The sequence below is a fragment of the Ursus americanus genome, chromosome 9 (genome assembly GCF_024610735.1).
Source record: "Ursus americanus isolate L20-20 chromosome 9, mUrsAme1.1.p, whole genome shotgun sequence".
Taxonomy (NCBI): Eukaryota; Metazoa; Chordata; class Mammalia; order Carnivora; family Ursidae; genus Ursus; species Ursus americanus.
Window position 1 is genome coordinate 1886871 of NC_142135.1, and position 18620 is coordinate 1905490.

General features: G+C 62.9%; 1 protein-coding gene across 12 annotated transcripts in view; it reads left to right on the top strand.

Moving 5' to 3' along the window:
- The first annotated feature begins 14580 nt into the window (after positions 1 to 14580).
- Positions 14581 to 18620, top strand: part of TSNARE1 (t-SNARE domain containing 1) — a 153817-nt gene continuing 149777 nt past the window's right edge. For 7 of the 12 annotated variants that reach the window (XM_045778044.2, XM_045778047.2, XM_045778038.2 and 4 more), the window contains exon 1: positions 14583 to 14727. The gene's annotated coding sequence lies outside the window, so the exon portion shown is untranslated. Of the gene's footprint in view, positions 14728 to 15049; positions 15349 to 18620 lie in introns of those variants that run through there. The other 5 variants (XM_087864556.1, XM_087864557.1, XM_087864555.1 and 2 more) reach the window with 4 other exon arrangements.

Below are 18620 nucleotides of genomic sequence, written 5' to 3' on the forward strand. Positions count from 1 at the left end.
CATCAAGGGCTGATTCTCCGTCTTCAGTCTCTAGCAGTTTGAGTCCGATGTGTGCAAGAACGGATTTCTTGGTCTGCTGATCTTGACTCGGCAGGTGTATGCATTTTACTAAATGTGGGAAACTTTCAGCCATTCTCTCTTCAAATTGTTTTCGGCACCACGCTCCTCCCCGTCCCTCTCGGAGACCCTCGTCTCTGATCTCTACGTTCAGGAAGAGTGGACCTTCTGGCATTATCCCCCTGGTCCCCTCATGCGGTCCTCCTGGTCCCGTGGGACCCATTCTACCATTCTCGTTCGCACCCGGCCGTTCTGTCCCCTCCGTGCAGCGCTTGGACTCACACTGCCTGCGGTTTTATTTTATGTGTCTTTCGGTTTTCACGTTTCCTTTTGGTCCTGCTTTCTAGCGGCTCTCCTGTTCCACTGAGGCTTTCTGGATTTCTGTTTGTTTCGAGAGTGCTTGCTCTTACCTGTGGAAATCCTTTGTACAGTAACTGCCTTTTGGTCTTCGCTAGTCCTAACACCTGCGCTGTCTTGAGTCGGCTTCCGTTGGCTGTTTTGTGCCGTTCGGAGCGCGAAATGTGATTTTCCTGTCTCCTCGTTTGCCAAGTCGCTTGGGTTGTGTCCTGGAAATTCCGGATGCTGTTTTCGAAGGCTCCGGGTCTGTTCTAAGTCCTGAGAAGGTTCAGACACTTGTGTGTGAGGAGGCAGCCGAACCAGGTGGGTCCGGGCGGCACGTTCCAGCCGGTGTCTGGGGACCGAGATTCTCCCACTGAATTCTCTCGGTGGGATTGCCATCCATCCCGGACGAGCCCCGCGGCCACCCTGGGCTGGGCCTGCAGCTGATTTCTCCCAGCCTCGGTGCCGCGTGCAGGGACCATGCACGTTCAGTGTGGGTTTTGTCCTCGGCAATCAGAAACAGCGGAACGGGGTCACTTTCCCAAGCCCCTTCTCTGTGTTCTCTGGATAACTTCTCTCTCCTGGAACCGTCCCTTGGGTCTTCTGGCCAAAAGGTGGGGTTTTCGTTAGGACTCCCTGCTGTGTGCCTCTCGCCACTGCGCCTCCATCTGGGACCACGCGGGCTGAGGACAGAGTGAGGAGGAAAAACACAGGTCCGTCTTGCCTTTTTGAGAGCACAGCTCCTGATCGCGGAGGGAGTTTTGTCCTTCGGGGCTCATGGCGAGTGCCTGCAGACCCGCTGCTGCCGTGCCAGCCACCGCAAGGGACACCTGGGGCCGGCGGGCAGGTGGCAGAGAAGAGGGGAATTGAACGGGAATTTCTCCCACTCTCCGTGTCAGCAGTCCTCTCTGCTGTTCTTTGAGCCAGAACTAGAGGGACATTCCTTGAGGTCTGTGTGGGCACCAACACCCATTCCAGACTCAGGACGCTAGAGGGAAAATGGGGGGAAACCCCAGTGACTTGAGGGCTGCTTTGGATTCCAGCATCTTCCCAAGCACGGGCTATCGCCGATGCCCAGAGCCCTGATGTGGCTGCTGCACGTGGTCCGTCCGGGTTCCATAGTCACGCTTAATGGGAGGGACCAGCGGCGCGTGCTGCTGTCCCACCCAGAACCAGAGCCCTGGGTACTTCTAACACAGCCCTCCCCTCCCCTGGTCTCAACCCCGACCTATTTCCAAATGGGAGGAGAAGGCAAAAGGGGGTGGGAGCCCCCCCAATTCACTGTCTCGCAACAGCGAGGAGTCACAGACCCTCTTCTGGGACACTCGGGAGGGTCTAAGCTTGACCTGTGAAGCCAAGGCGTCACGCCACGTGCGGAAGGTCAGGGTGAAGCTAACCAGGCCGAATGATAGGGCAGGCGACGGCTGGGCCTTCGTGCTCAACGCCGTCCCTGACCACGCAGCTGGAGCGTGGCTCCCCATCTCCTGAATCGCTCCTGAATTCAGAGGGGGTAGGTGGGTACGAGCATCCTTGTCTGACCTTCTGAAGATTCTCTGACTCTCCGATAAAATGAAATTTTCTCTCCCTGCGCTCACTGCTAAGACTAAGCTTCCCTCCTTGATCCTTCAGAAGATCCTTTATCTTCTCACTGGACGCGGGCCTGTGGTCTCTTAGATGTTTGTTCTGAGGTTTCTCATCCGGTCACCGCACGGATGGGAAAGCCAAGCATCTATAGACAAACACAGCATCCGCAGGACGGGGAGCGGGGGAGATGACGGGGCTCCCGGCGGGGGTGGCGACTGCACAGTGACACGGCAGCCGCAGACGGGACATGGGGCGGCACCACGGCTGTGGGGACAGTGATGATGGAGGTCCTGGTGACCTGTGCTGGCGGCAGGAATGGCAGCCAGGTGATGAAGTGAAGCTGGTGTGACATTTGGACTCAGCCAGCAGTGGGGGTCCCCACCATCACCGCAGGCCTCCCGGTGCGCCAGCGTGTCCTGGTGCCCGGCCGTGGCCACGTCCAGCGCAGCGGAGCCGTCAGGGAGCCGAGCCTAACGCCCAAGGGGCTGACGGTAACCCGTGGGCCTCCCAGGCCTCTGCACCCTGTGGACCCTCGTCCCACTCCTCCCACCCCCACCAGTCCCCAGGTCACCCGGTGTGACCCCCTTCACAGTCTGGGGGGGGGTGGGCGGAGATGACAGTGGGAGGCCGAGGTCCTTGCTCTGGGCCCACCCTGCTTGAACACGTTCACTCTGATTCCTTCTATCCCTCAGCCACCCTTGGAAGCCGTACTGTTTCTGGCTGGCCTTTCACAACCACAGAGAAGCCCAGGCAGGGGCTGTGCCGTGGGGCACAGACTCAGGCACCCTGGCCCGGGGGGCCTCAAATGACAGGTCTTGAACCCTGCAGTCATCCAGGAGGCAGACAGGAAGGACGTGCCCCAACCCTATTTGCAGGGCCAGGGCTCCTCCCCAGCCCGGGAAAGCTCCTGGGCTGGGGTGGGGGTGGGGGTGGGGGGTGGGGCTGGGGATGGTGGTCTGTGGGTGGTGGGCCTGCATGTCCTCAGGGGCCAGGGGAGAAGGCGTGGGAGGGCTCAGTGCTGGAGCACTGACCTGGGCCTGGTTGCAGGGGCGGGGGTAGGGATGTTGATGGGCTGGAGCCCCTCCAGGACCGGAAGCAGTGTGAGGAGGGGTCTGGATACCAGCAAGGCCGGGGCCTCCATCCCCTCTGCCTCGTGAAGGGTGGGAGTGTACCCCTATGTGGGGGTTTGTGGGGACCCAGGACACTGGAGAGGATAAATGAGGGGCAAGGGCTAAGGCCCCAGAAAGCCAGGCTGCCCTGGGTCCTCACAGGGAGTCCGGCAGGTGAGCAGCTGGCAGGGGTGTGGAGGGAGGAGGGGAGGAGAGGTCGAGGGTCACAGAAGGGCACCAGAAGACCTGGAGGGGGAGCGGCCTAGGGGGCTGGGGGCGGGGAGGGCAGTTTGATGAGCTGTGGAAGCAAGGGCCAGGGTGGGGGCAGGCAGGCCCCTAGGCTCTGCTCCAGGAGGGGCACAGGGCACCTTCCCTGACTTCCCTTGAAAGGAGCCACTTTGAATTTCAGGATGGAAAGAACAGAGTTTCAGGAGGGCCCCGCTCTTGACATGGAGCATTCCTGGGAAACCAGCTCCAATCAGGACCCCAAGACTCTCCCAGCAGGGTTTGGGGAGGGGTCGTGGGGTGGGGGCTGGGAGGGTGGGGAGGCCTAGGATCCGAAGATCCACCCTGCACAGCCGCGGGCATTTCCAGGTGTGCGAGGAAGGTTCCAGACTGTTTCCCAGGCCCCTGGGAAGAGGGCCGCCCACCCCTAGGAGACCCTTCTGACGGCCTACGGTGGTACCAAGGGCAGGGCCAGAGTCCCAGGCGATGGGTGGCAGGTGGTCCGCTAAGAGCTCTCAGCCCCGAGATGGTGACCCGAAGAGGCCCCCATGAAGCTCTGGGAAAGTGGGTGAGATGAGACCCTGCAGGAGGGGCAGGGCAGGGAGAGCAGAGGGCCGGTGACAGAGGTGTGCTGGGGAGGGCCAGGTGTGGCGAGTCCGCTACCCCTGCCCTAATACACACCGGCAGCTGCCCTGTCACCCACTAACTCCCTCCTTGACCCCGTTTCGGGTGGCCTGCCCCTTCTCCACCTCACAGCCCGTTCTCACCCCCGGTGTGGCCAACACCGCTCAGAGCTGTGGGCACACCTCTGTGCGGCGGGGGGGGGGGGGGGTGGTGTCTGTGCTACCCACAATAGTCCTCCCACCTGGGCCCCCGCTGCACCCGACAGTGGGAACGGGGAGGCCGGCAGAGGCCGTGGCCCCTCGGCCGCCAGAATCCAGGCAAATCTGGAGCAATGCGGCAGGGGGACAGGTCCGTCCCTCTACCATGGGGCAGGTGACCACCTACCTTCTTGGAGCCTCAGTCTCCCTGTGTCTCATACCCGCTTCATGGGCTGCAGGTTCCAGAAAACTCTGCTCTGGGGGCTGGGCCGAGGGGCACCCACAGACCCAAAGCAGAGAGAGCAGTTGGCCCACGGGGGCAGGGGGCGGGGCTGAGGGAGGGTAACCAGGCCCAGCCGCAGGATCTGAGGAAGGGACATCTCAGAGTCAGCTGCTGGACACCCTGGTTTCTGCCAACAGAGTGATGTCTGTGTTGGCCCCAGCTTCCGGGTGCAGATGGCAGGTGCGGGGCTGGGAGGGGCCTGCATGGCAGTGAAGTGAACGAGAGTCCGTTCCATAGCCAGCCGACTTGCTGGTGGGGTGGGGTGCTCCCCAAATGATGCCTGAGCCTGGCTGTGCTCCCCTGGCCTCAGTGCTCACCCTCGGCCCAGAGCTGACCCGGCTTCCGCCAGGGTCCTGCTCCACTCGCTGCTTGTGCAGACAGCCTCACTTTTTGGGCCCAGGTCAGCTGATGGGGGGCTACCCCTGTCCCTTCCCGGGGACAGGGACCCCAGCACTGCTTCCTGGAGCCAGGGGTGGTGGGCTGTGATGGCTGGAAATGACCTTCCAGGACACAGCAGCTAATTTTCCAAACTCCTTGTGGCTCACACGCTCCTGGGCCGTGTTCCATACTCACAATGCACCTGCAGCCCTGAAGTTCCCCCCGACCTCCCACCTGCAAGGTGTCTCTCCACCTCCTAGCCAGCCTGGGGGGGGGGTCCTAACTCGGAGGTCCCAATAACCCCCATCAGTTCCCGGCAGGAGACTGACTGCTTCAGGCCTGGGTGGATCCAGGAGCTCATGGGTACTCTATGACCCCATCTCGCTCCTCAGCTCTCAGACAAGCTCCTGCCTGCGGCACAAAAACGGGGCCTTCGAAATGTGCGTCTACTCCGTGGCAGCCCCAGCAGAAGAGCGGCAGGAAAGCCTGGGAGGACCCGACGGGGAGGGCGGGAGTCAGGAACGGGGTCCTGGCACAGTGGGGCCCACGGGAAAGAGAGCTTCAGCCCTGACGCAGACCCTGAGAGTGAGATTTTCCTGCTGGAAGTCTACTGGCGAAAGCTGATGGGAACATCTCGTGTCAGGGGTGAGGGTGGCAAGGCTGGGTGGAGGGAGAGCCTGCACTGGGTGCCAGGTCCCGGAGGCCTCAGCTGGCCCCATAGAAGCAGGGATGGCCCTGAAGAGCTGTGCCCACCAGGGGCACGGGTGTGGGTCCTGGGGTGTGGGCTGCCCTGTGGACGGCAAGCGAGCTCCTCTGAGTCAGGGTCAGTCCCACGGAATGAGGCTGGAGCTGGCGTCTGGCCACACCTGAGTGGCAGGGAGCAGGCTGCGTCGGCCTGAAGGGGAATCTGGGGGTGACCGTGGAAACCACTGCAAGCTCCGTGGGGGGAGAAGCTTGACGGCAAAGCACCTGCTTCTGAGAATCCCCACGTCTGGCAAGGGGCTCACAGGTCAGGAGGCACAGTGCCAGCGGGAGGGTAAGAGGGAGCTGGGGAGGAAGCCGCCCTCTTTGGAGGACACGGGTGGGGGGACCTTAGATAGGGAGGGGCCACAGCGTTCCCGCCTCTGTGAAGCACTCCCTCAGCTGCCCAAGAAGCACTCAGGACAGACTCGTGATGCAGAAGGATCCAGACCACCAGAAGCCTGATGGGCACCTGAGCACTGGTTCTGCCTGGGAACACGACCGTAGAGAACCTCCTGACCCTGGTCACACTCCGAGCCCTGACCCTGGTCACACTCCGCGCCCTGACCTTGGTCACACGCCGAGCCCTGACCCTGGTCACACTCCGAGCCCTGACCCTGGTCACACTCCGCGCCCTGACCTTGGTCACATGCTGAGCCCTGACCCTGGTCACACTCCGAGCCCTGACCCTGGTCACACATCGAGCCCTGACCCTGGTCACACGCCGAGCCCTGACCCTGGTCACACGCCGAGCCCTGACCCTGGTCACACGCTGAGCCCTGACCCTGGTCACACTCCGAGCCCTGATCCTGGTCACACTCTGAGCCTTGATCCTGGTCACACTCTGAGCCCTGACCCTGGTCACACGCTGAGCCCTGACCCTGGTCATACCCTGAGCCCTGCCTGACCCTGGTCACACGCTGAGCCCTCATCCTAGTCAACTGCTGAGTCCTGACCCTGGTCACACACTGGTGACCTGCTGCTGACCCAGACCCTGGTCCCAGGCTGAGGCCCTACTTCATTGGACATCCACAGACACAGGCTTTGGCCACAGGGAGGCCTGGGTAGGAGAAGCAGAGGGCAGTAGTGGTGGGAATTCTGCTTCCAGGTGGGCATGAAGATCCACTGACATCCACCGATAGGTCCGTGTGTCAGCTGGGCCCCTGTGCCCCTGCCCCAGCCTGCCCCCTCCCGGCCCCGTCTCCAGGCAGGAGAGGCAGAGTCCTCACCGCGCTGCACTCCATGGTGACTCCCGAGATTGCCCTCGCTTAATTTTTATCCCCATCGGGCCCTATAAATACAACAGTGATCACCAAACATGGGCAGTGCGCCCAACACCTCCCACCCCAGCACTGGCCCATGGTCACCAGAGGAGGCCGGTGAGCTGTGGGACCCAGGGCAGAGGGACAGTTGCATGAGGCTCTAGGGGCAGACCCCATCTCCCCTCCTGTCTTGGACAGCCTGGCACTCCACTTTCTTCTCGGTTGCCAAGAAGCTGTGTGCCAAGCTCGGTATACTTTCTGTCCATGTGGTCGGTCTCAGGTACCCATTTCCCCAAGGGGAACTGAGGCCCAGAGAGGTGGAGTGACTTGCTCAGGGTCACACAGCAGGGAAGAGCAAGAGCCAGGTCTGAACCAGGACAAAGCTCCCAGTAGCTCTGAAGTCACATCTCACGGCCGTGGCTGCGTGGAACAGTGTGGGACCAGAGGCTGAGGGCAGCTGGGGGCCCCAGCTGTGCTCATCACAGCACCGCCGCTGCTGGGTGTCCCTCGGAAGCCTTGCCCACTGGGCCCTCGGCCCAAAGTCCTTCCCACAGCCGCCTTCCCTGCCACGATGAGCCCCATAAACACTGGGGAAGAAAGCATTGAACGCTGGAATCTTCAAATTGGAGAATCACAGGGTCAGAAGGCCCTCCTCCCAAGGCCCCCACCCCGCACACCCAGGGCCCAGAGACCCCCTTGCACTTGCCTTGGAAGCACGTTCTTCCTTGACTGAGAACAGGGGAGCCCCTGGCCAGGAGGCCGTGCTCTGCCCCGAAGGTGACACTGCACCCCAGTAAGGATCAGAACTGAGGTCAGAGGCCTCTTTCTCCAGATGGAAAAGGAATTTCCAGATCTGGGAAGACCCACGTGGCTCTGGACACGGGGGCTGGACCTCGGGCCTCGGACTCCCTCGCCAGTGGCACTCCCTGGCCCGGCCTCACTGACCACTGCCCTTGCAGGGGCCTGGGGCCAGGCGCAGAGGAGTCCCACCAGCCGGGGCCTTGCCGTTTGTCGCGGGGGCTGCGCTGGCCCCCGCTCACCTGGTCTCTGTAAGGGTACCTGCGGTCAGCCTCCTGCTGGGAAGAAAACCGAGGGACACCCCTGGGGGGTCTGTCGCATGGTCGGCACCACGGTAACGCCTCCCGGCAACCTCCTGCTGCCCCAGGCGCTCCAACTCTTTCTCTGCGGTGTGGGGGGGGGGGGCTGAGCCCGGTGCACCTCGGTCCAGCCCAGAGATGGCGGCCATCCTGGTGCCAGGCGCCTCCGAGCACTGGGGCTCTGTGAGGTTGGGGGGTGAAGGAGCACGAGGCCTGGCAGCCCCAGGGCAGAAGCTGTGGTGGTGCCTCGAGCCCCCTTGCCCACCTGTTCTTCAGAGACCATGGCTTGGCCAAGGGGCAAATGTCTGAAGGGTCGGCCAGGGGCTCCGGCTCAGAGGGCGTTGACGGAGCGTGGGGAGCAGTGAGGACCAAGGGGTCAGGGAGAGACAGTGTGGCCTCCAGCCCCCAGGACCCGCTCCACCACCACAGCGGAGGAGGGCCAGGAGGCCGCATCCTTCCCCTGGAATAGTCCAGACCCTCTCCCAGACCCCCACAGCTCAGCCACTCCCAGTCCATTATTCACTCGACAAACACAATGAAAAGCAGTTGTATGCCAGCCGCTGGCGACAAGTTGGGGGGGGAGGGGCAGACAGTGCCCTCAGTGCCAGCTTGGAGGAGGTCCCACACCCAGGCCAAGGGCTAGGAAGGCTTCCATGGGGAGGGGCAAGTGTGTGGGAAGGGCAGCCTTGAAGGATGGAGGATTTCATGTCCCAGGCAGATTTCATGTCCCAGGCTGGGTAGAGAGCAGAGGTGGAGGCAGAGGAGGGAGGGTGCAGCCGCGGGTAGGGGGCAGCAGCTGGAAGGGCCTGGAATGCCGGGTGGGCCAAGAGGGGCATGAGGCAGGCGGTTCCACACCCCCCAAATCAGACCAGGTGCATAAGCCAGGGAGAATGGGAGCACTGCCCGGTGGGGCCTGGAGCGAGGGGTTCCCCTTCCTGCCACCTCTGGACCCCATCAACAACCCCGGGAGGTGGGGCTGGCGGGTGCTTTCCGCCTACACACAGCACTGTCGTGCGCTTTGGCAGCTGCTTGTGGGGAGGGAGCCCTGGAAGCACAAAGTGTTGTGATTTTGCAAAATGCCTTTCTCTGTGGTTTTTACCTTCACTCATTAGCATCTCATTACCATGTTTCCCTGCAGCAGCAGTGGGGGAGGGGGGCTTGGGTTCCTGGGGCGGGGGTGGGGGTAGCATACTGAAGTCATTTCTTGCCTCTGTGAATGTGAGAATGTGAGAATGTGTATGGCCATGTGCGTGGTGCAGGGCTGCATCTGTGCGTGTGTGCGTCTGGGAGGGGAAGGGAGGCAGGGGCCGGGCCAAATCTCCATGTGCTGCGTCTGAAACAGGAGTTTAGGCAGAAACCGACACAGGAGCTGGATGTGGGACCTTCCTCAGCATCCGTGTTAGATTCATGCTGTTCCTGCCTGACAAACTCCTACTCATCCTTCAGCACCCAGCCCAAATGTCCCTTCCCTGGGAAACCGAACACCATGGTATTTGAACTGTGTACTGTTTTCTCATACCCGCTAACGACAAACTCATGGCTCAGTAGGTGACTCTTCGGTCCCGCGTACCCGTCTGCTCCTCTGAGATACTCTGTGGGCACGGCGCATGTGTTCTTAGCACTAGAGCCTGGCACCCACTGAGACAGCGATGAGAAATCAGACGCACTAGGAGCTCACATGTGCCACAGGCTTCCAGGGGGCCGGGCCTGGGCTGAGGGCCGTTACAGGCGTTCCGGGCATGACCCACTCAAGCCTTCGGTTGCCTCCACAGAGCCGGAAACACTATGGTCTGTGCCGCACATGCATGAGGAAGTGGAGGCTCAGGGCAGGTGTCTGACCCGCTGGGCCACCTGGCGGGCACGTGGTAAAGCCAGGGGACAAGCCGTACACCCTAGGGAAGGTGCCAGAGCGCTGGCGGGAGGCTGGGGCTGCTGGTTGGCTGTGGGGCTGGTGACTCAGCGGGAGGGAGACGAGGGGCAGGGGAGGGAAGACAGATCCTGCCTGACCCTAAGCAGAAACTCGTTATCAAAACAATGATGGGCCGTGCTGGCCGAACACCTTGGAGGAGATCAAGGCATGTTGCTGGCTGTGGCTAGGTGAATTCTGGTGTGAGGATCCCCAGGCCTGCGCCCCCCGGGGGCCTGGGCTCTGCTCCTCAGTCGTGGGAAGTTCCACCACCAGGCCTGCCTTTCCAGCCTTGCCCTGAGCGAACGCTCCGTGTGTGTCCCCGACAGGAGCCCAAAGCACAGTCTGGGGTGAGGGCGCCCCTGTGCAGGGTAGAGGGGGGCCACCTCTGCCCTTCACACCCTGCCACCGACTGCTCTTGCCCCTGAGTTCCAAACCCTCACCCCCACTCTTCGTGATGAGAGGAGTCCTGTCCTTGCTGAGCCCCTGGGAAGTGATGCTGGCCTGACGCACCGTCCCCAAACCACCAGGTGCCCCTGGAGCTCAGGAAGATGGGGGCCTGGGTCCCGCAGAGGGCAGAGCCTTTGCCTCTGTCCACTTCCTGCAACAGAACTTTGTCCTCCCAAACTCGGTCACCTCCTAAGAAAGCCACCAGCCTGGTCCTCCCTCCTTTGGCCCCGGGGCGTCAGTGTGAGGCCTGGAGAGGCTGAGCCCCTCTGCCATCAGCCCGCCCGCCGGAAGGACAGCAGGGCCAGCTCAGGCAGCGGGAGGCAGTGTCTGGCTCTGCTCATGGTCCTGTGTCTGGGGCCACCATGTGCAGCTGCGGGCCACCGCATTACCAGGGAGGCAGGGGCTGTGGCCGCGTCCAGGGAGACGGAAATGAGCGTCAGCAAGCATCGCGGTCACAGCCCCTCTTAGCTTACCTTCCCGCTCACTTGCTCTCACCGTGAGCTATTGCTGGCAGCCCGCCTGCCCAGCAAGGGTCCCTGGCTTGCCACCCTGGGGTCTGCCGCACAAACCGTGTGCCACGGACTGCGAGGAGAGAGAGTGGGGGACCCTGCCTCCTCGGCTCGCGGCCCCGTCCCACAGAGAGCTCCTAGCGGCCCTGTGTGTGTCCCCCCACCCAGGCCTGGCCGGGTTCCCCACTGCAGGATGAGGAGGAGAAGAGGTGGTGGAACGGAAGGGTTCTGAAGTCAGTGGTGGCTGCGAGGTCAGGGCGTGTCCCCAGAGGAGCATGGGACAGCCTGACAGGGACACCCACCACCCCCTCCCGGAACTGCTACCCCTCAAGACTTCCCTGTGCCGGCCTCCTTTCCGGGGTTGGGGGGGTGCTTCCCTGACCCCAGCCCCTTCGGGTCCCCAATGCCCCCATTCTGCTCCTGCACAGCCTCCACTCGGGTCCCCAGCACACACCTGTGACCTACATGCCAGACGGTGAGCACCGTGTCCAGGCTGTGTCCTGACGCCGGCTGCTAGGTAAGCCCATCCCCCGCTTATTAGGCCCAAGGGCCCAGAGAGCAGCTGGGAGCTTAGCCCCCAGGAGGAAGCCACTTCCTGGCCTCCCCAGCCGCTGCAGGGGCCCAGGGACCCAGCTCTGGCCACGGGGGTCGGGATCTAGGAGGTGTCTTTACATGGGCAGGCTTGGGGTGAGAGCGTGCCTGTACGCCTCCTTCCCGCAGGCTGCACAGCAGACATGGTGGCCACGCGGCAGACCTAACTGGATCAGCCCCTGGAGTAAAGGACTCCGGGGTCCTGGTGGCTGCGAGGTCACCTGCGCGGCCCTGCTGCCTGTCTGGCCTCGAAGGTGCAGTATTAGAAGTAAATGAACACTGATCTTGTCTAAGCCAATGCTATCGGGGTGTTCTGTCCTTAGCAACCCAATCTAATTGTGCGGTATCTCCAGGGCCCCACATGTTGCCTGACAGTGGAAGCCAAGCTTGTTGAATGAGCCCATGACAGTGAACAGGGGGAGATCTGCAGGACAAGAAAGGGGACGCTGCCAGGTGGCAAGCCTGGGGGTCGGGTGTGGAAGCCAGGCAGAGCGCCTCCTCCCGGTGCGCAGGGGCCTCCTCGGTCAGGGCTGGGGGAGGAGCAGACTCTCCGTTCCCAGGAGGGGCGGCAAAGGCATCCCTCACAGACCATGTGATTAGCAAGGACAACACTCATGGATTTGCTTTTACCTTTTTTTTTTTTTTTTTTTTTTTTTGCCACTGCTGCTTGGCGTCAAATACCTGGGAGGCTGTTACAAGTCTCATGACGGAGTGGATTCCCCAGGAGCCCCGTGCAGTGACAAGCCCTGTCTTCAACGGTCAGGGGGCGTGGTGCGGGCTACGTGCTGGGCCCATGCCAGCCCTGTCCCAGCCCGCGGCCCTCTCGTGGTGCCCTCTGTGTGGGTTCCTGGGCACACCGAGCTCCCTGATTTGTCCAGTCCTCTACTCCGCTCGTGCCGGGGCCTGCCTCACCGGTGACATGGGGAGCACCCTGTGAAAGCGTGCTCACTCACACACCTGTCACTGCTCCTTGAGGGCCACACCACGTGCTTCCGCACAAGCACAAATGTCTGGGCCTGCCCTCCACAAGCCCCTCCTGGGCAGGACACACACTTGGGTGGGTGACAGGTCCATCCTGAGGTGCACAGGGGTCATATCTGCTCAGAATGGAGCCCCTAGCAGCAGGAAGGAAGCGGGGGCCTGTTTCCTCCATGACGATGAGGCTGGGGGTGCAGCTGGGGCAGAGGTTCCCCGTCCTCGGCTTGGGACCCATCCCTTTGCTCCCCAAGTGGCTGCTGTCTTCCAAACATTGTCCACATTCTGGAGAGGGGATAAGGACAGGAGAGAGCCGGACAGTCAGATCAGCTAACCAGCCACATCCAACCCTTCTGAAGGAGCCTGGAGACCACTGTGCCTTCCACCATCAGCCCCCCCCGCCCAGGATGGTCGCACAGCCAGGCTGGGCACACGGCCACCCCGAACAGAACGAGTTCTGTCAGTAAGGAACAACGGGAGACCAGGCCACGGTGAGTCTCAGGCTCATGGGGCTTGATGGGGAGCAAATGAGGGCTATGGGAGCAGCGTGGCCGTGCGAACCGTGCTGTCTGGGCGGGAGTGAGGGAGCCAGGCTTCGGAGTGTGGAGAACAAGGGTGGGGGAGGGAGGCTCACTGCAGACCCCCACGCTGACACTGACCCGGAGAGCCTGCACAACCGTGGAGAAGCCCCTGTTGTTCCCCACGTCAGAACAAGCATTTCCAGGGACAACTGAGTGGGAGCTGCATCAAAGCTCCTTCTGAAGCCCCTCTGACCATCCCCAACCTTGTTGCTCACACCCTTGCTGAGGCCTAAAGGGAAGATCCAAACTGGGGGACTGCCAACTAAGGACAAGCCAGCCGCTGCTCTCAGGTCAGAACCCTCCCTGCAGGAGCCAAGGCCTGCCACTCATTCTGTTGGCCGCAGAGCTCTGCCCGGGAAGGGCCTGGCGCTCCAGCGGAGCCAGACTGTCCAGCTCTCAGGCAGGTGTCTGTCTTGGGAGACTCTCCCCTGAAGCCCTGAAGCTGTGGTCAGCGGTCATGGCCCAGAACTGGCTTCCTTTGCACTCCAGCCATCCTGGGGGCAGGGTGAGAAGCCCTGTCCAAATCCTGGCTTGTGTGTGAAATGGGCACATGTCACTGGCCCCAAGGCCATGGTGAGCACGAGTACGAGCCGCGGCACAGGCTGATCTGAGCAAACGCCTGCTGGTGCCCCCTCTTCCTTCCCACCTGTGCGTGTGCGTGCACACAGACACAGACACACACATACACATACACTCCTGCCCCGCGGGATCATCCCCGGGCTCTCGTCCCAGCACACACGCATGCACACCCTTGTGTGCACACACTTGGTCACACTCGTGTCATGCCCACATCTTCGCCCAGCGTCCGTGTGCACAGTGCCCACACATACACAGGACTCGTTCACACTCAAATCTTGTGCACACACACCTGTGCACAAACTTAAGGTCCCGGAACGTCCTGAGCATCAGGAAGCAGGCCTGTTCCAGAAGTCCAGCTGACAGGAGGCTGCCCCTGCCCAACTCCTCCGTGGAAATGCCCCTCCAGGCGCTGACCACCAGCAAGTAGTAGAAGGCTGCCTTCGACCCAGCCAAGGAGAGGACATGCTGGTAGGGAGGCGGTAGGAGGACCTGTCCCTGTTGGGACCCTCTCCTGTCCCCACCGTGGCTCTGAGCTCATCTGTGGGGAAGCAGGCTCAGACAGAGGGCATGCGGGCTCAAGGTCCCTCCACCAGCGGGACCCAGCCCTTCAGGGGAGGTGGCGGGGAGGAGGGAGACCGACCCCAGCAAGGCCTCTGGAGGGGCAGGTGCTGCTCCAGAGAAGGGGACCCACGGGGCTGCAGCCCCAGGCAAAGGCCTCTGAGGCCGTGGGCCCCGGACACATCTTGTCTAATTCACTTTCACGGTCACTCTGCTCCCCACTTCTCCTTCACCAGCCTCGGTTCCACGGATGGGGAGACTGAGTCTCGGGGGTGACAACAGGCCTGCCTTTTCACAGTGCTGGGGAAAGGACCGCGCGGCCCTGGGGACCTTCGGGCGGTGCTTGAGGACTACGGCCCTCCAAGTCGCTCAGGAGTGCCAGCCTGAGAAGCCTTTCTGGCCTAGCCGGCCGCCGTCTCCGGCCGTTTCCGGTCGTCCGCGCGGGGCAGTCTGGGACTTGTAGTCCTTGGGCGCACGCTATTCTCGGCGCGGCGCGGTGCGGCTCGGGTAGCCATTGGCTGGCGCGGGGCGCCGGGGCTGACGGGACTGGCGAGGGACGGCCCCTCGGCGTTCGCCCGGCTGGGAGGGGCCGTCACGTGATATTTAGGTCCCGGCTCCGCCCCCTGCACCGCCCCTCCCGCCGAGAGCAAGAGGAGCGCACCCGCGAGCCACCCCAGCCCAGGTGAGGCGGCGGGGCCGGGCCGGGCAGGGTCGGGCTGGCGGGGCCAGGCGGGGCCGGCCGGGAGGGCGCGCGGCCCAAGGTCGGGGGCGAGGGCGGGTGTCGGGGGCCGGGAGGAGCGCGCGGGGCGCGCGGGGGCGGGGCGGGGTGAGGTAAGGGGTGGGAACTCCGCGGGCAGGGCGGTCACGAGGGGGCGGGGCCTCCGGAGGGCGTGGTCCCAGTGGGCGGGGCGGGCCGGCCGGGCGGGCCGGGGGCACTGTGGCTCCGCCCCCCAGGGCGCCGGTGTCGGGGGGGGGTGGAACCCACCTGAGCGCGCATGCGCGCGGCCGCCGTGAGGCTTCGGGTTCCACTTGTGGAGCTCACCGGGCGGTCGTCAGCGCCACGCCTTCGAGGCCGTCGCGTCCGCGCCTTTCTGCCCTCATCCACGTTCGCCTTAGGAGGCGCCCCCTCCCGGTGCCGAGCGCTGGGGGCCTCCGGCCGCGGAGCCAGGAGGTGACCCGATCTGCGCTGGCCCGGTGGGAGCCCCCCGGGGGCCTCCTGCAGGAGGCTCGCCTCCCACTGCTCCCGGGCCCGGGGCTCCGTGTGCGCCGCCCGGCGTGGCGGCAGCAGCCACGCGTGGCTCAGGTATGGAACACTGCCCCATCGCAGAGAGTTCTGGGTGCCGCTGTACAGCATGGGCCTGCTGCCATCCCAGCTCACCTGGCTCCCTCTCCCGCCCTGCGCGCTTCCAGCCCTTCTCCTGGGTCCTGGTGGAATGGTGGCTCACCTGTTGCAGGCACGTCCAGCTGACTGTCCCGACTGCTCTCTCCCACCAGTGTTTCCGGCCCCACCTCTGCTTCCCTCCCTTGCCAGCACCCCATCTTCTGTCATTGCCACGCGTTTGCTTGTGTTCTGTCTTGTCTGGGGCCCCTGGGAGGCAAGGATGGATGGGGATTGCGCTTCACTGTACCCCCAGTAGGGGCAGAGACTGGGGCAAGGATGCAGATGAAGCTGGTCGGTGTGGGAGTGTTGCAGCCCGTGGAAAGGGTACACTCACGGTTCAACCAGTGGCGCGGTAGCTCCCAGTAGAACTCTGGTACAGCAGACGCCTGCCCGGGACAGTGCAGGTTCAGGACTCAAGTCGTGGTTGCAGATGGCTGTGGGAGACGGGCAAATCCAAGGGTGCTTCCTGGACGAACTGGAGCTTTAGCTGGGCCACCTCGGCATCTGTCGTCTGTTGGCCTGGCTGCCCTGGCTGCGTCCTGGCAAGTTCCCTGTGCGGGTGATGTGGGTGCCTTGGGAGGGGCTCATAGGCTTCTGGGCAGGCAGCATCTTTAAGTCCCTTCCCCAGCTCCCTGCTACCCTTAGGGTGAAGGTCCGGGTCTGGCCCCTGTATGTCCCTCCAGCCACATCTTCTACGACTTGCTTCGCGTACCCCAGCCCTGTCAGCGGCCTTGTCTCCTGCACATCCCACGTTTCTTTTCACCAGCATGACAGCTGGGTCTTCTTCTTGGAATGCCCTTGTGTTCCTGATGTCTCCTTCGGAAGCTCCCCGTCCCCTGCCTCCCTGCATGAGGGTCACCCACACGCCCGTGGCCCATAGCACCCAGTGCTCAGCTTGCCTTCTGTGTTACCCTGAGATGATGTGTGTCTGTGAGTGTCCCGCATATGACTGCACAGGGACCTCCGTCTTGGTCATCCTTGTGTGTTGGGTGCCCAGCTCAGAGTCTAGAGTATTGTGGGCAGCCCACAGATTTCGATGAGGGAGTGGACTGGCAGCATAAAGCAGCAAGGAGAACATGGTGAGAAATGCACTTGTGGCTGGGGGTTGTTCAGGATGTAGGGAAGCTCGAAGCAGGGTGGTGGGACGTAACTTCCATCTGGGGGAGAAGACTCCAGCTGGGCATCCTGAGGGCGGTGGTGCTCATTGTCCCTGCCACACTGCATGGCACGCGGGTGCCAAGCTCTGGCCCTCAGCACTTGAGGCTCAGGGGCTCAGCAGGACAAGGGCCTGTGACTGTCCCCCCAGAACAGGTGAAGAACCAGGCAGAGAAAAGGGAACTTGGCTTGAGTCCCTTCACTGCGAAGTGCTGAGGTCCCAGCCATTCAGCCCCGGACATGTGGCAGCTTCCGAGGCCTGGGCATGTCGTCGCTCTGACTCCTGTTGGGGACGCATGCACAGCTAGCCACGGCTTAGGTGTGTCTGCGGCTCCTGAGTTTGTTCCGACGGCGTTGTGTGCTCCGAGTGCAATTAGCCTGCAGGCTCAGGCTCGCTGTGATTTACTCTGTTAGAATCTGGTTCGTGTGGTGTCGGTTGTGACAGATGCACTGGGGCTCTGGACGTGGGCCTCCTCTTGGATTCAGTGTTCTCTGCCATAGCGCCCCGTGCTGCCTGGCTCCTGAATAGCCCCCGCATCCTTGCCATGTCCCTTCCTGGGTAACAGGAGCCCAAAGGGAGAGGAGCAAACAGACAGAAGGGACGAGGGGCCCCCTGCGCGGCCGCACCTCTGCTTGGTCAGCGTTGATTCTCGCCCACGCTTCTGCACCCTGCTGTGAACACCTGTCTCCCATTTGGGTGCGTGAGGTGCACGATTGGAAATACTATTCCTGCTTCTAGGGATGAATGTGGGGCTTACAGGGGGCTCCTCCTGCACCCGAGTGGGGCCTCCATGCACCACCCAGCCGACCTGCCGCCTGTACCTGGGAACCGCATCTCTGCTGCTCGCCTGTGGCCCAGGCCTGGAGCCCATGGCTGCCCGTGGCTGTATGTTGAAAGAGTGAGGTTGGTGGTGATGGAGCTGAGCTGAATCCGCATTCTTACTGTGCCACGCTTCCTGTCAGTACCGCCGTGGCGCCAGGAGAACCTCTCGTAGCAAGGGAGCAAGTTGCCTTGGCCTGCGTCCTGGTGGAGAAGACAGGACTTGACCGTGAGCCAGACCTGGTAGCTTGCAGGTGCCTGAGCCCGCGGAGCTGACGGGGATGGCGACGCCTCCTGGGGTCCCTTGGTTCAGTGCGCTCTCTGCCATCCGGGGCTGTCCTCAGAAGCCCATTGCAGCTGCGGGATTGTCCCCGACAGCCTGAAGCCTGGTGAGGACAGGTGTAAGGTAAAGGTGACTGCACATTTGGCTTCAAACCCATGCCACTCTGGATGGAGCCCTGCCTTGCTTTTAGGTCCTCCGCGGGCTTGGGGGAGCCCCGTGAGGACTCGGGCCAGTTCGTGGGCTGCCCGTGTCACCGTGCTGGGGCACGTGCTGGACGCGCAGGGTCTTCAGCAGGGCCCCACGACGGTGTCTGTGCTCAGGGCTGTCACATGTGATGGGCAGCGCTCTGAAGGATTCTCGAAGGTCAGGGCTTACATGCGGGTCAGGATGTGCGGTGACTGCAGGGGGCTGCCCTGAAGGCTTTCTCGGCATCATCAGGGAGGCTCCCGTGTGCACGTGATGGAGTGAGGTCACAGGGAGGGGTTGGTGAGGGGTGTAGAGGGCCCCCCACGGTGCATGTGACTTTGGGGGTGCTGGAGGGTCCAGTCTATATTGGGGAAGGGGTCCTGGATGCTGGCGAGGCCTGTGCTGAGTCTTGAAATCTGAGCGTCAGCCCTTGGGGCCACTGGGAAGGAAAGGGCTCTGGGCAGCAGGAGGCCTGAGGGAAGCACAGCAGTGCGGGCTCCCACAGGCCAGTGTGACTGGGGCCAGGCTGTGAGGACCTGGAGGCAGGCGAGGCCTGGGTGTTGGTCTTGAGCAGGGGGGGCCTGGCGGGAGCCGTGCTGAGGATCACTGGGGGAGGATTGGAAACAGGTTGCGGGGCAGGGGTCTGGGGTAGGAGGCTGCCGCGGGCCGTGAGAGGCCTGCGTCCTCCCCCAGTCCATGGGATCCAGGCCTGTTGGCCCCGTGGCTTGGGATCCTGTGGCTGGGTCTGTG